Genomic DNA, 13401 nt, shown 5'->3' on the forward strand with positions numbered 1-13401 from the left:
GGTTAGCACCATCCTAGATTTGTTCGAGACAGAATCTATCTGCTTAAATTAATTAAGTTTTTTGAAAAGGCAACTAAACATATAGATGAGTGCGGCTCATGTGATTTGCATGGACTTCAGTAAAGTTTTTGACATGGTCTCAAATGGAAAGTTGACTCATTCCCGCCACCTCCAAACGGACCCCACCACCAAGGATATATTTCCCTCCCCTCCCCTATCAGCGTTCCGCAAGGACCACTCCCTTCGTGACTCCCTCGTCAGATCCACACCCCCCACCAACCCAACCTCCACCCCCGGCACCTTCCCCTGCAACCGCAGGAAATGTAAAACTTGCGCCCACACCTCCACACTCACTTCCCTCCAAGGCCCCAAGGGATCCTTCCATATCCGCCACAAGTTCACCTGTACCTCCACACACATCATCTATTGCATCCGCTGCACCCGATGTGGCCTCCTCTATATTGGGGAGACAGGCCGCTTACTTGCGGAACGCTTCAGAGAACATCTCTGGGACGCCCGGACCAACCAACCCAACCACCCTGTGGCTCAACACTTTAACTCTCCCTCCCACTCCACCGAGGACATGCAGGTCCTTGGACTCCTCCACCGGCAGAACATAACTACACGATGGCTGGAGGAGGAGCGCCTCATCTTCCGCCTGGGAACCCTCCAACCACAAGGTATGAATTCAGATTTCTCCAGTTTCTTCATTTCCCCTCCCCCCACCTTGTCTCAGTCGGTTCCCTCAACTCAGCACCGCCCTCCTAACCTGCAATCTTCTTCCTGACCTCTCCGCCCCCACCCCACTCCGGCCTATCACCCTCACCTTGACCTCCTTCCACCTATCCCACCTCCATTGCCCCTCCCCCAAGTCCCTCCTCCCTACCTTTTATCTTAGCCTGCTTGGCTACTCTCTCTCATTCCTGATGAAGGGCTTATGCTCGAAACGTCGAATTCCCTATTCCTGAGATGCTGCCTAACCTGCTGTGCTTTAACCAGCAACACATTTTCAGCTGTGATCTCCAGCATCTGCAGACCTCATTTTTTACCCAAAAGGTAAGAGCCCTTGGAATCCAAGGCATTGTTGGCAAACTGGTTCCAAAATTGGTTTAAAAAATAGGAGGGAGAGGGTGATGGTGGAGGGTATTATAGAATCTCTGCCGTGTGGAAACAGGCTCTTCGGCCCAATAAGCCCACACTGACCCTCCAAAGAATAACTCACCCAGATCCATTCCCCTACATTATTATCCTACATTTACCCCTGACTAATGAATCTGACCAACACATCCCTGAACACTATGGGCAATTCAGCATGGCCAATTCACCTAACCTGCACATCTTTGGACTGTGGGAGGAAACCGGAGTACCCAAAGGAAACCCACGCAGACACGGGGAGAATGTACAAACTCCATACAGACAGTTGGCCAAGACTGGAATCGAACCCAGGTCCTTGGCGCTGTGAGGCCCATGAGAAGTTTGTGATCAGTTGTGTACCACAGTGATCGGTGCTGCGACCCTGTTTGTTATTTCTATTAACAACTTGGATGTGAATGTAGAAAATGTAATCATAAGTTTGTAGATGACACGAACATTAGTGTGATGTTGATATTGAGAAGGATGCTCTCAGGCTAAGGTTAAGGTGAGGAGCAAGTGGGTTAAGGAAGTCATAGTCATACAACACAGAAACAGACTCTTCAGTCGAACTCGTCATGTCGACTAGACATCCCAAACTAACCTTCCCCCATTTGCCAGCACTTGGCCCACATCCCTATGAACTCTTCCTGTTCATTTACCTATCAAGATGTCTTTTCAATGTACCCGCCTCCATCACTTCCTCCAGCAGCTCATTCCATACATGCACCCTCCTCTGCATGAAAAGGTTATCCCTTACGGTGCTTTAAGAAGCATCAGTGTATTGTAGGCTATGGACCAAGTACAGGCAAATGGAATTATTGTCATTTTGTGTTGTAGATCGACATAGATATGTTGGACTGAAGGACCTGCTGCTATGATTCCAGTTCACTAAATTCAGCAGTGTGATCGCAGCAGCAAGGCATACTGTAAGATCAGCCTTTAACCTCTCCAAAATCAAACACAAGGTTCAGCTTTTATATTTCTTTGGCATTGTCAGTGAGACTACTTTCAATTAGACAGTTGGTACGGAAACCCAACTCGCCCCTTTAATGTTTCATGGAATATCAGGCTGCTTCTTCCATTCTCGATAACATGGAGATATGGTTAGCTGCTCACACATGTGAAAGAGTCCAGACCGAAGTCCTCCCTGTCCCCTCATAGCTAACAGCCTTCGGGCCAACAGTAGGACTGACCATCCATCTCCGCCTCTTCACTTCATTCTGAGTAGATTGTCAGCTGCACTCTCCACCATTCATCTCAGTCAAGGTCATGTTATTCCCTCCATTGTCCCACATTTATCTGTCTGCATAGCTGGAAACATTGCCTCTCTTTGTCTCGCTCACTTTAATTCTCTTTCTGGCTGTCATAGCCAGCTCTATGTGCAGGGAGTTTTATTCTGGATTTATACCTGTCCTGGGAGTGTTTCATGCAGACAACATGGAGGGAGCTTTAATGTCAGTTTAAAATAGTCAAAGCATTATTTTCTGCATAAAGTAATCAAGGGGTATGGAGAGCTTTACTCCCAGATTTTAAAAAAAAGTAGAAGCAGATTTACTCTATATCTAACTCCATACCAAGCCTGTCCTGGAAATATCTGATGGGGGCAAAGCAGAGACAGCTTTACTACAACTAGGATGGTTGAGGCTGCAAGACAGTGGATGTTGTAATGTATTGCACATGAATTCAATAGTTGAAGTTCATGAGTTGACCTCAGTGCTCAGCTCTCCTGATATTTGCAGCTCAGGTGATTCCCATGCAAGCTGTTGGACAGTAAACTTTTTGGTCTTTTGTTATACTACTATCGTGGGTCTAGAGGAGGGTTCCAAGAATGATCCCAGGATGGAAGACTTGCCAAATGAGGAGTGGTTGAGGATCTTGGTCTATACTCAATGGAATTTAGATGGTTAGGGAGGGATTTCACTGAAACTTATAGAATACTGAGAGGCCTGGAAACTACAGAATTTATTTCCACTTATAGTGGATATTAGGACCAAAGCGCACAGCCTCAGAGTAAAAAGATGACTCTTTAGAACTGAGATGACAAGGAGTTTGTTCAGCTAGAGGCTGGTTGATCTGTGGAACTCATTACCATAGTGAGTTGTAGGGGCCAAGTCATTGAGTTTGTTTAAGACAGAGATAAATAGTACGGGTTGGTAAGGGGATCAGGGGTTATGGGGAGAAGGCAGGAGAAGTAGATTGTTGGTTGAGAAATATTTCAGCCATAACCAAATGCTTGAGCCAACTTGATGGACTGAATGGCCAAATTTTGCTTCTATATATACTGGTCTTAAGCCAATCACTATCCTCACTTGGAAACATATTACCACTCCTTCAATGCTGCTGAGTCAAAATCCTGGAAGTCCTCCCTAATGGCATTGTGGGTCAACCGACAGCACATGGACTGCAGCGGTTCAAAACAACTCACCACCACCTTCCCAAGGACAAGGGACAGGCTATAAGCTCTTGCCAAGCCAACAATGTGCACATCCCAAGAATGTGTTTTAATAAAAGCCATGACTGATCTGAATAGGCCAAAAAGGTGGATGGGTCGAATGGTTTCTTCCTGTTAGAATTTGGCCAATCCCCTTCTTTTTGTGAAATTACTTAGGTCAATTTTAGTTTGCTAATAACTAACATCACCTAACTCAGCATGAGGTGGAGATTAAACTAGAGGTCTGCATGAATTGCTCAGTTTTATAGTATGGATTCCTGTTAACGACAGAACAACTGGCAGATGTTTGGTGTTAATTGTTAAACTTGAGTTTGCTAATGTACAGGCATGTCCAGAAAGATGGTCAAATAACATGAACAGACAAGGGGAACTTCAATGTACTGGCTCATGCTGATACACAGGTCCAGCAGTTTGCCCTCAATGTATGTTTTTTATTTATTTATGGGATGAGTGGGTTACTGGCTAGACCAGTATTCATTGCCCATCCTTAATTCTTCTGGAGAGGGTGGTGACAAGGTCATAGAGTCATAGAACATAACAGTGCAGTACAGGCCCTTTGGCCCTTGATGTTGTGCCGACATGTGGAATCAATCTGAAGACCATCTAACCTACATTATTGCATTTTCATCCATATGTTTGTCTAATGACCACTTCAATGCCTTTAAAGTTGGTAAGTCTACTACTGTTGCAGACAAGGCGTTCCTACTACTCTCTGAGTCAAGAAACTAACTCTGACATCTGCCCTATATATATCACCCCTCAATTTAAAGCTGTGTCCCCTCGTGCTAGCCATCACCATCCGAGGAAAAAGGCTTTCACTGTCTGCCCTATCTAACCCTCTGATTATCTCATATATCACAATAAAGTCACTTCTCAACCTTCTTCTCTCTTAAAACAAAACCCAAATGGCTCAGCCTTTCCTCAAAAGATTTTCCCTTCCTACCAGGCAACATCTCCTCTGAACCCTTTCCAAAGCTTCCACATCCTTCCTATAACATGGTGACCAGAACTATATGCAAGTACGACCACACCTGAGTTTTGTACAGTTGCAGCATGACCTCATGGCTCAGAATCCCTCGTCCAATAAAAGCTAACATACCTTCTTAACAACCCTATCAACCTGGTGGCAACTTTCAGGGATCTATGTACATGGACACCACAATCTCTCTGATCATCAACACTACCAAGAAATTTACTATCAGCCCAATATTCTTTACTCCTGTTGCCCTTTCCAAATTGAATCACCTCACACTTTTCCACATTAAACTCCATTTGCCACCTCTCAGCCCAGCCCTGCAGCTTATCTGTGTCCCTCTGTAACCTGCAAATTCCTTTGGCACTATCTACAACTCCACCGACCTTAGTGTCATCCACAAATTTACTAGCCCATCTTTCTAAGCCCTCATCTAGGACACTTATAAAAATTACAAACAGCAGTGGCCCAAAACAGATCCTTGCAGTACACCATTAGTAACTGAACTCCAGGATGAACATTTCCCATCAACCACCACCCTCTGTCTTCTTTCAACTAGCCAATTTCTGATCCAAACCACCTCTTCCTCTGTAATATGGACATTTTTCAAGATGTCACCTTCTATTCCCCACATTCTATGTCTTCCATGTCCTTCTCCATAATAAACACTGATGCAAAATACTCGTTTAGTATCTTCCCCCATTTCCTGCAGCTCCACACATTGGCTGCCTTGCTGATCTTTGAGGGGTCCTTTGCTCTGCCTAGTTAGCCTTTTGTCCTTAATGTATTTATAAAAACCCTTTGGATTCTCCTTAGCTATATTTCCCAAAGCTATCTCATATCCCTTTTTTGCCCTTCTGATTTTCCCCTTATGTGTACTCCTACTGCCTTCATACTCACTCGATTCACTCGATCTAATGTGTTAGCTCAGGTAAGACTATAAGGCATAGGAACAGAAGTCAGCCATTCAACTTCTCAGGTGTCAGCACAGGTTAACAGGGTGGTGAAGGTGGCATCGAGAATGCCAGCCTTCATTAGCCAGGGCTTAGAATATAGCAGAAAGGTGAGGACTGCAGATGCTAGAGATCAGAGCTGAAAACGTGTTGTGAAGAAATAGGTGCGGAGGCGAAGGCGTGGAAGAATTGTTCGATGTCTCGCCGCGTGTTGAACTCGTTAATCCGAGAGCATGGAGGGATGAAGGTCAGGCCTCTGCTGAGGACTGATCTTTCATCCTTAGAGAGGGGGAGGTCTGGAGGGATGGTGAAAACACATTTTCAGCTTAGAATATAGAGCAAGGAAGTTACAATTTTATAACACATTGGTCTGGCCACAAATGGAGTACTGTGGGCAGTTCTGGTCACCACACGATCAGAAGGACGTGATCGCTCTGGAACAGAGTAACAGAAGAAATTCACCAGGATGTTGCCCAAGATGAAAAGATTCAGTTATGGGGAGACACTAGATAGGGTGAATTTTTATTTCCCTTGGAGCAGAGGAATATCTGACTGCAGTATATAACAGTATGAGAAGCATTAACAGGGTAGATTGTGAGATCTTTTCCTCATGGTAGATGCATCTAATATCAAAGGGCATTAGTTTAAGGTGAGGAATAAGTGGCATTCAGGAGATCTGAGAAAAAATGTTTTCATCCACAGAGTGGTAGAAATGTGAAATGTTCTGCCAGAGGGGGCGGTGGAAGCAGATACTCTTGCAACATTTAAGGAGCAGCTGGATGACCACCTAAAATGTCAGGGCATAGTAGACTATGGAGCAAGGGCAAGTAAATAGGATCAGTGTAGTTTAATGTTTTTTGGTTGGCACAGACATGGCATGACTCGAAGTCTGCTCTGCCATTCAATGAGAAGATCTGAAAATCTCTTTTAACTCCTCTTTCCGACCTTTTCCCTATAATTCGTTATTCCCATATTGATGAAAAATGTCTCTTTCCATGTGGATTTGCTTAAAGACAGCCCTCTGCAATAAGACATTCCAGATTCACTAACCTCTGAGAGAAGAAACTCTTCCTGAATCTGTCTTAAATGTGTAACTCCTTACTCTGAGATTCTGCCCTCTGGTCCAAGAATCACCCACAAGGAAAAGCAATCTCTCCACCTTGTCAAGTCTCCTCAGAATCTTAAATTATAAAATCAAATTACTGCGGATGCTGGAATCTGATCCAAAAGAGAAAATGCTGGAAAATCTCAGCAGGTCTGGCAGCATCTATAAGGAGAGAAAAGAGCTGACATTTCGAGTCTAACTGACCCTTTGTCAAAGCTTTGTTAGACTCAAAAACATCAGCTCTTTTCTCTCTTCGCCTCAGAATCTTGCATGTTTCAAGAAGATCCCGCCTCATTCTTCTCAACTCGGATGAGTACAAGCCCAACTTACTCAATCTCCCCTCATATGACATGCTCAACCTAACAATTTTCCATGAGAGGAGAGTGCAGCTTTAACCAAGGAGAGAGACAGCACATCTGCAGCAAGGGAATAGTAAGTTTCCTCATTTCAAATAGATTTATGGGGAAACATTTCAAACTTTATTGTGGAAACTGGTGATTATGCAATCACTAAAGTCTAAGCCAGTGGTTGATGACATTTAAGTGACAGTTTGATGCAGTTCAATGATGTTTCTGGATCAGAATATTGTGGGCTTGAGTCCCATGCCTGAATCTTGAGCACTTAATCAAGGGTGACACTCCAGTGCACTCCCACACACACTACCTTTGAGATAAGACCTCACTTCCCTCTCAGGTGAAAGTAAAACATTTTGTGACATTATTTGCAGAAACACAGGGGAATTCTCTCCAATATTTTATCAGTCACTCAACCAGAGCGGTGGGCCTGTGGAATTCATTGCCATGGAGCGCAGTGGAGGCCGGGACGTCACATGTCTTCAAGGCAGAGATGGATAAATTATTAATCTCACAAGGAATTAGGGGCTACAGGGAGAGTGTGGATAAGTGGCGTTGAAATGCCCATCAGCCATGATTGAATAGCAGAGTGGACTCGATGGGCCAAATGGCCTTACTTCCACTCTTAATTCTTACTGTTTTATGGAATTAATAAATCTACAGATTATCATTTTGATGACTGCTTTGCAAACTGACTATTGTATTTCCGGCATTACAACTATACATGGAAAATGCTTGACTGACTGGAAGGGTTGTGGAAGGTGACATACCCATCTCCTCACTACAGCCTGAAGGTAGATAGATAGACAGCAGAGGAGCATCACAGAACTGCCCGAGGGTGGACATTTGAATCTAAACGGAGGGAATCTGCTTTAGCTGGACCCCTTTTAGCATAATTTCGTTTTAATGTTGCTCAGGTTTACGGACCAGAAATCTCGTTGAGATTCGTACTAACCTTGTTTACTGCAGTGCATTACCTTTCACCACTTTGGCGCAACCTGTACTTCCCTCAGGCCTGAGGCCCCTCTCTGTGCCATGCCAGGCACTGGACTGACACTCCGAATCCCGCACACCTCACGACCCTGAGGAGGCACGAAGGCCAGCAGCTCCCCTGGACCCACCCGGACATGACAGAGCATCCCCTCAGTGTGACCTTGGCACTCTTCCCGAGCCACCCTCACACACTACACTCCAAGATGGCGTCCGCAATGGCCAGGCCCACAGCCAGCTGCAAACTATCGGGGTGCTGCCACTGACAGAATAGCCCCGCCCGCATCTTCCATCACCCCCAACCTCCGTCCCACCCCCAACCTCAACCGCCCTAATCCTCAACAGCCCCAGGTTTGATCAGAAGCCAGGTGCTTTCCCAGTGGATGGCAGGAAGCTTGAGCCAGCACTCGCGGCCATCACCAAGAGAGGGCGCGAACTCCCAGTGACAATCGTCAGCCCACCTCTGATCACAAGGGGAGGGGAGGAAAGGCCAAGTCCCAAACTGGAGATGGCGGCAGGCGAGAAGGAAACTTCCAGCAATTCAAAAAGGCAGCCGCAGGCAGTGTCCATGTTGAGGCCGTTAGCAGTTCAGAACCCAGTGAGCACTGGCCCCTCTGGCAAAGCAAAACGTTGATTCTCCTGCTCCTCGGATGCTGCCTGACTTGCTGTGCTTTTCCAGCACCACACTCCTCACCCTGATCTCCAGCATCTGCAATCCTCACTTGTCTCCTCTGACACACAGGAGAAAGTGAGAACTGCAGATGCTGGAGATCAGAGCTGAAAATGTGTTGCTGGAAAAGCGCAGCAGGTCAGGCAGCATCCAAGGAGCAGGAGATTCGACATCCTCTGACACAGAGCCCAGGCTGTGATTCCCCTCTGGCTTTACACTCCATCAGCCACAGGGGGTACCCTGGATAAAATTGCACTTTTTTTAAAAAATAAAAAGCTTGTTTTAGCATTGTAAGAAATATAATTTTGCAAAGTAAAAGTAGTACTGTATTTAGAAACATACATAGAAATTGCTGGAAAACTCAGGTTCTGAATGGTCACTGGACCTGAAAAGTTAGTATTTTCTCTCCACAGATGCTGCCAGGGCCCACTGAGTTTTCCCAGCAATTTGTTTTTTTTTTCAGTTTTCCAATTTTCACTTTTTTTTTGTTGGCACTATATTCAATTCAGAAGGTATGGATAGAGGTTCTTAATTTTTTTTCTGCCAAGAAATTTGCTAAAAAAATTCCAAAATGCATTTAAGGCGGTGCCACATCAAAGATTATTGCTGAAAATAAAAGCTTGTGGTGGAAGTGATAACATATTGGCATAGACAGAAGATTGGCTGCTGAACAGGAAGCCGGATGTAGGAATAAATGTTTTGTTTTAACGTTGGCAGGATGTCACTAGTGGAGTGCCACAGCATTTAGTGTTAGAGCCTCAACCATATCTGATTTACATCATCTAGGTCAAGAAACCAAATGTATCATAACAAAATTTGCTGATGACACAAAAATAGGTCAGGAAGTGAGTTAAGAAGAGGACGAAAGAGCCTGCAAAGGGTGTTGATAAGTTGTGAGTGGGTAAAGAACAGGCAAATAAATAACAATATGGGAAATTGTAAAATTGTTCATGTTGGCAGAAAGAATAAAAGAAAAGCATAATACCTGAATGATGAGAGGTTGCAGAACTCTGAGATACTGAGGGATCTGGGTGTTCTAGGACATGAATCAGTAAAGCTGTTATTGAATGGTGGAGTATACTCAAAAAGCCAAGTGGCCCATTCTTGTTCATTGTTCATAAGAAAAGCCCTGTGGAACCTAACTCCACTTTTAAAATTGATTATTATGGAAATCAATGCTTCAGTTAAAGTCTTTTAATTTAACATTATGATTTTCAGGAATGTTAATATAATTAAAACGGGGACAACCTGTGTTGCATGTGACAAAACCTGGCCCCATATTTCCCTATTGCTCAATGCTCTGTCCCTCTTTCCAGTCTACTTCATAACTCAAAGGTGGGTCGCAGCAGAAACATGACCCATTTCAGGGGATCTCTAAGATAGATACATTCAGCAAGGGGTTGAAAACTCATCAAGGTCTGAATCAGTTTTGGTGGGGGGGTGGGGGGAGTTGTCTATAAAAGTAAAACAATTTCCAATAAACAAAACTCAGACTTTCATCTGTCTCAGAGTGAAGGTCAGAAGAGAGTGATCCAGATAAAAAATTTAATAGTAGAATTCATGAAGAAAAAAATACAACAGTAGAATTGGTTCTCTCTGTGTGGAATAGCATTTTCTTAATCAAAATCAAGGCAAACATTTATACTACAACTGCAAGGCCTACCTTTCAAACTACACCTCACTGTTGTGTACATAAGAGATCCTTGAAGCAAGGTGTGAGTTGAAACAGAATGTTTACCTGGTTGCTCAGCTCATTGGACTACTCTTGCCATGGGTCCATGCATAGCTGGCAAATCACCTGCAATGGTTTCCTTCTGTGTTGCTGCATCATTGCCTGCACCTTAATCCCTCCTATCCCTTGATGTCCTGCTTCTCATTACACCATCTAAATTCACAATGTCTGCTTCTAACTATTCACTGATGATAACTATATCTCTCTTCTTCCCCATTCCACCCATCTCTGATTTGTCACCCTGCTTATTCAACAAATTGGACTGGAGGACCAGAAATTTTATTCAGATAATTATTGGCAGTGGGCTGGTGTCCCTGCCCTTGAGCCAGAAACTCAAGGTTTTGTTCTCACTCCAGGATTTGATGGTCAAGAAAGGTGTGTTTGTAACATAGTTAAATAGGTGAACCTGTAAATCCTATCATAACACATCAATGTCAGACAGTACCATTGGGAGAGATTCCTGATCAGCAATGAATGGAGAGAATCACTATTACCTCTATAGCTCAAGAGGACAAGATTCAGAAAAAGGTGCATGCTACCACAATGAATGCTGCAGCAGCTCAAGTGAACTGTAACACCCAATACCTGGAAGACCAAATATCTGGAAGGCTGCATAGTGGCTCAGTAGTTAGCACTGCTCCTCACTGCGACCTGGGTTCATTTCTAATCTTGGGCGACTGTCTGGCTAGATGGATTTTGCACATTCTCCCGATGTCTGCATTGGTTTCCTCCAGGTGCTCTGGTTTCCTCCGACAATCCAAAGATGTGCAGGTTATGTGAGCTGGCCATCCTAAATTGCCCGTAGTCTTCAGGGATGTGTAGGTCAGGTACATAAGTCAGGGATAAATGTAGAAGAATAGGGTAGGGAAATGGGTTTGGGAGGGCTGCTTTTCGGAGGGTCGGTGTGAAATTGTTGGGCCAAATGACCTGTTTCTACACTGTAGGGATTCTTTTGAATTATTCCATGAAAATCTTCAGTCTCTCTGCTGTAGCCGTCAGCTCCACCCTTCTCTGAGATTAGACTAGACTATACATATTGTATCTGACCCTGAGCCAAGGCTCTGATTTTATCCACTCCATTGGAAATGCATTCTTTGTGTGCTCCATAACAGTGACCATCTCCAACCCTGCCTCAGTGTACTTGCTGCTGAAACCTTAATCCTCTTTCTGTTACTTTGAGACTTGATTACAATCATTCATCCTATCCTCTGCCATCCATTTGTCACTAACTCGAGATTAAACAAATCTACCTGCATCCTGACTCACTCCAAGTCCTGATCACCCATCACTGCTGTCCTTATTGACCCATACTGAGTCCGTGTCCAGTAACAGGATCTAAATCTGCACAATCTCAGTCGTGTCTTCTGGTCCTAAATCTCTCCGGAATGTCTGCATGCGTCAAAGTCGGCCTTTTGGGCATCCCCAGCTTTTCATTTCTTCAGTTGGTGCCCATGTTTTCAGCCGTTTGGGCTCCAAGATCGGGGATTCCTCTCCCAACTTCTTATCTCTCAACCTCTCTTTCCTTTTGCCTTTCTCTTGGGGGTTAATAGAATTAACGGGTATGGAGAAAAAGCAGGAACAGGGCATTGAGTTGGATAATTAGCCATGATCATATTGATAGCAGAGCAGGTTCAATGGCTGAAAGGCCCACTCCTGATCCTATTTTCTACGTTTCCTCATTCAGGCATTTCTTAACCATTCTCTTTTTGATTAACATTTTGCCCACCTGTCCTAATATCTCCTCCTGTGCTCGGTGTTACTTGTTTCCTAATTCCTCTGAAATGCTGGAAAATGTTAAAGATGTGATTTGAATGATCACCAGGATGTTGTAGTGAATATTAACAAAATTATTAATAGTTCAACCACACATTATTGCAGCTTGAGTTTTCTTTTACCTTGAGATAACAACAAGATACATAGGAACCTCGATTATCCGATCGAGATGGGCGGGCACTATTTCATTAGGATAATTGATGATTTGATTAATTGATTTCCTCTGGGGCTTGGAGTTTTCTGTGAAGTCTGCTCCCCCTCCAGGAGAGTGGGCAAAAGCACACGACACGCGCCCCCCCCCATCCCAACCCTGTCCAACACAGCTCTCCCCGCCCACCCCAACCCCATCTGCCTTTACCCCAGCCTTCTACCCACCTCCAACCCCGTCCGCCCACCCCCAAACCCGTCCAACAATCCCCCAGTTACCCTCAACCCAACAGCCCTGTTAATCCCCATACACACACACACACTTTGACATGTTCCACCTTTGCCCTGTACAGGACAATGTTGGAAAGATTATCTGGGGAAGGGGTGTTTAGAGTACACCCCTGTGTAGAACTCCAGGGAAAATGCTGGGGGGAAGAGAGAGGGCAGGAGGTCAGTTATTTGGAGACAGTACCTGGACTGTCCAGGACTGTCCTTGACAGCATTTCAGTGAGCCGAGTTCGTTTTTAATCATTGTTCCTGTAAACAAAAGACGCGATCGGGGTTGAATCTGCTCTTTGACATAACGTTTCTATCAGGACCTTGAGCTCCCCTCCGGCTAATCTGATATTCGGATAATCGAGATTCCTCTGTATAAAGTATTCAGTGATGTTGATTGAAAAATAGCAAGTATGATTGGAACATTCGACAGGAGCTGGGGTATGTCATCACCCTCAGAAGTAATGTTTAATTGGAGTTTAATAAGTTTCCGTTATTGTTTAGTACATTTCTGTTGGTGTTTCGAGTTTTCTTTGTTACAGTGTCCTATTCGGGGCTGTTTAAATAATTTATTAGATTACTTTGGAAAGTAGATAGCAGCCGCAATGCCAGAGGTTAACAGCTTGTTGAGCTGTGGGCTAGCTTCTATCCATCTGAGAGGACAGATAGAGTATTTGTATCGTGACCCACCTGAAAGACAGAGTGTCTGACAATATCTCACTCCCACAGGGCCACACTCGGCTGTTAACCTTGTTTTTAAAATAAAAATCGTTTGATGCTTTGGATGGGAGGGGGAGTCAAAGCAACAAACTTTTGTTGTGGATGTCAGAGTGCGGCCGCTGA

The 13401-nt window shown here is 44.5% G+C and overlaps 1 protein-coding gene across 3 annotated transcripts in view; it reads right to left on the reverse strand.

The window, feature by feature from the left end:
* col16a1 (collagen, type XVI, alpha 1) overlaps positions 1-13401 on the reverse strand; it is a 330536-nt gene that overhangs the window by 209893 nt on the left and 107242 nt on the right. The window lies entirely within an intron of this gene.

The sequence above is a fragment of the Hemiscyllium ocellatum genome, chromosome 30 (assembly GCF_020745735.1).
Source record: "Hemiscyllium ocellatum isolate sHemOce1 chromosome 30, sHemOce1.pat.X.cur, whole genome shotgun sequence".
Taxonomy (NCBI): domain Eukaryota; kingdom Metazoa; phylum Chordata; class Chondrichthyes; order Orectolobiformes; family Hemiscylliidae; genus Hemiscyllium; species Hemiscyllium ocellatum.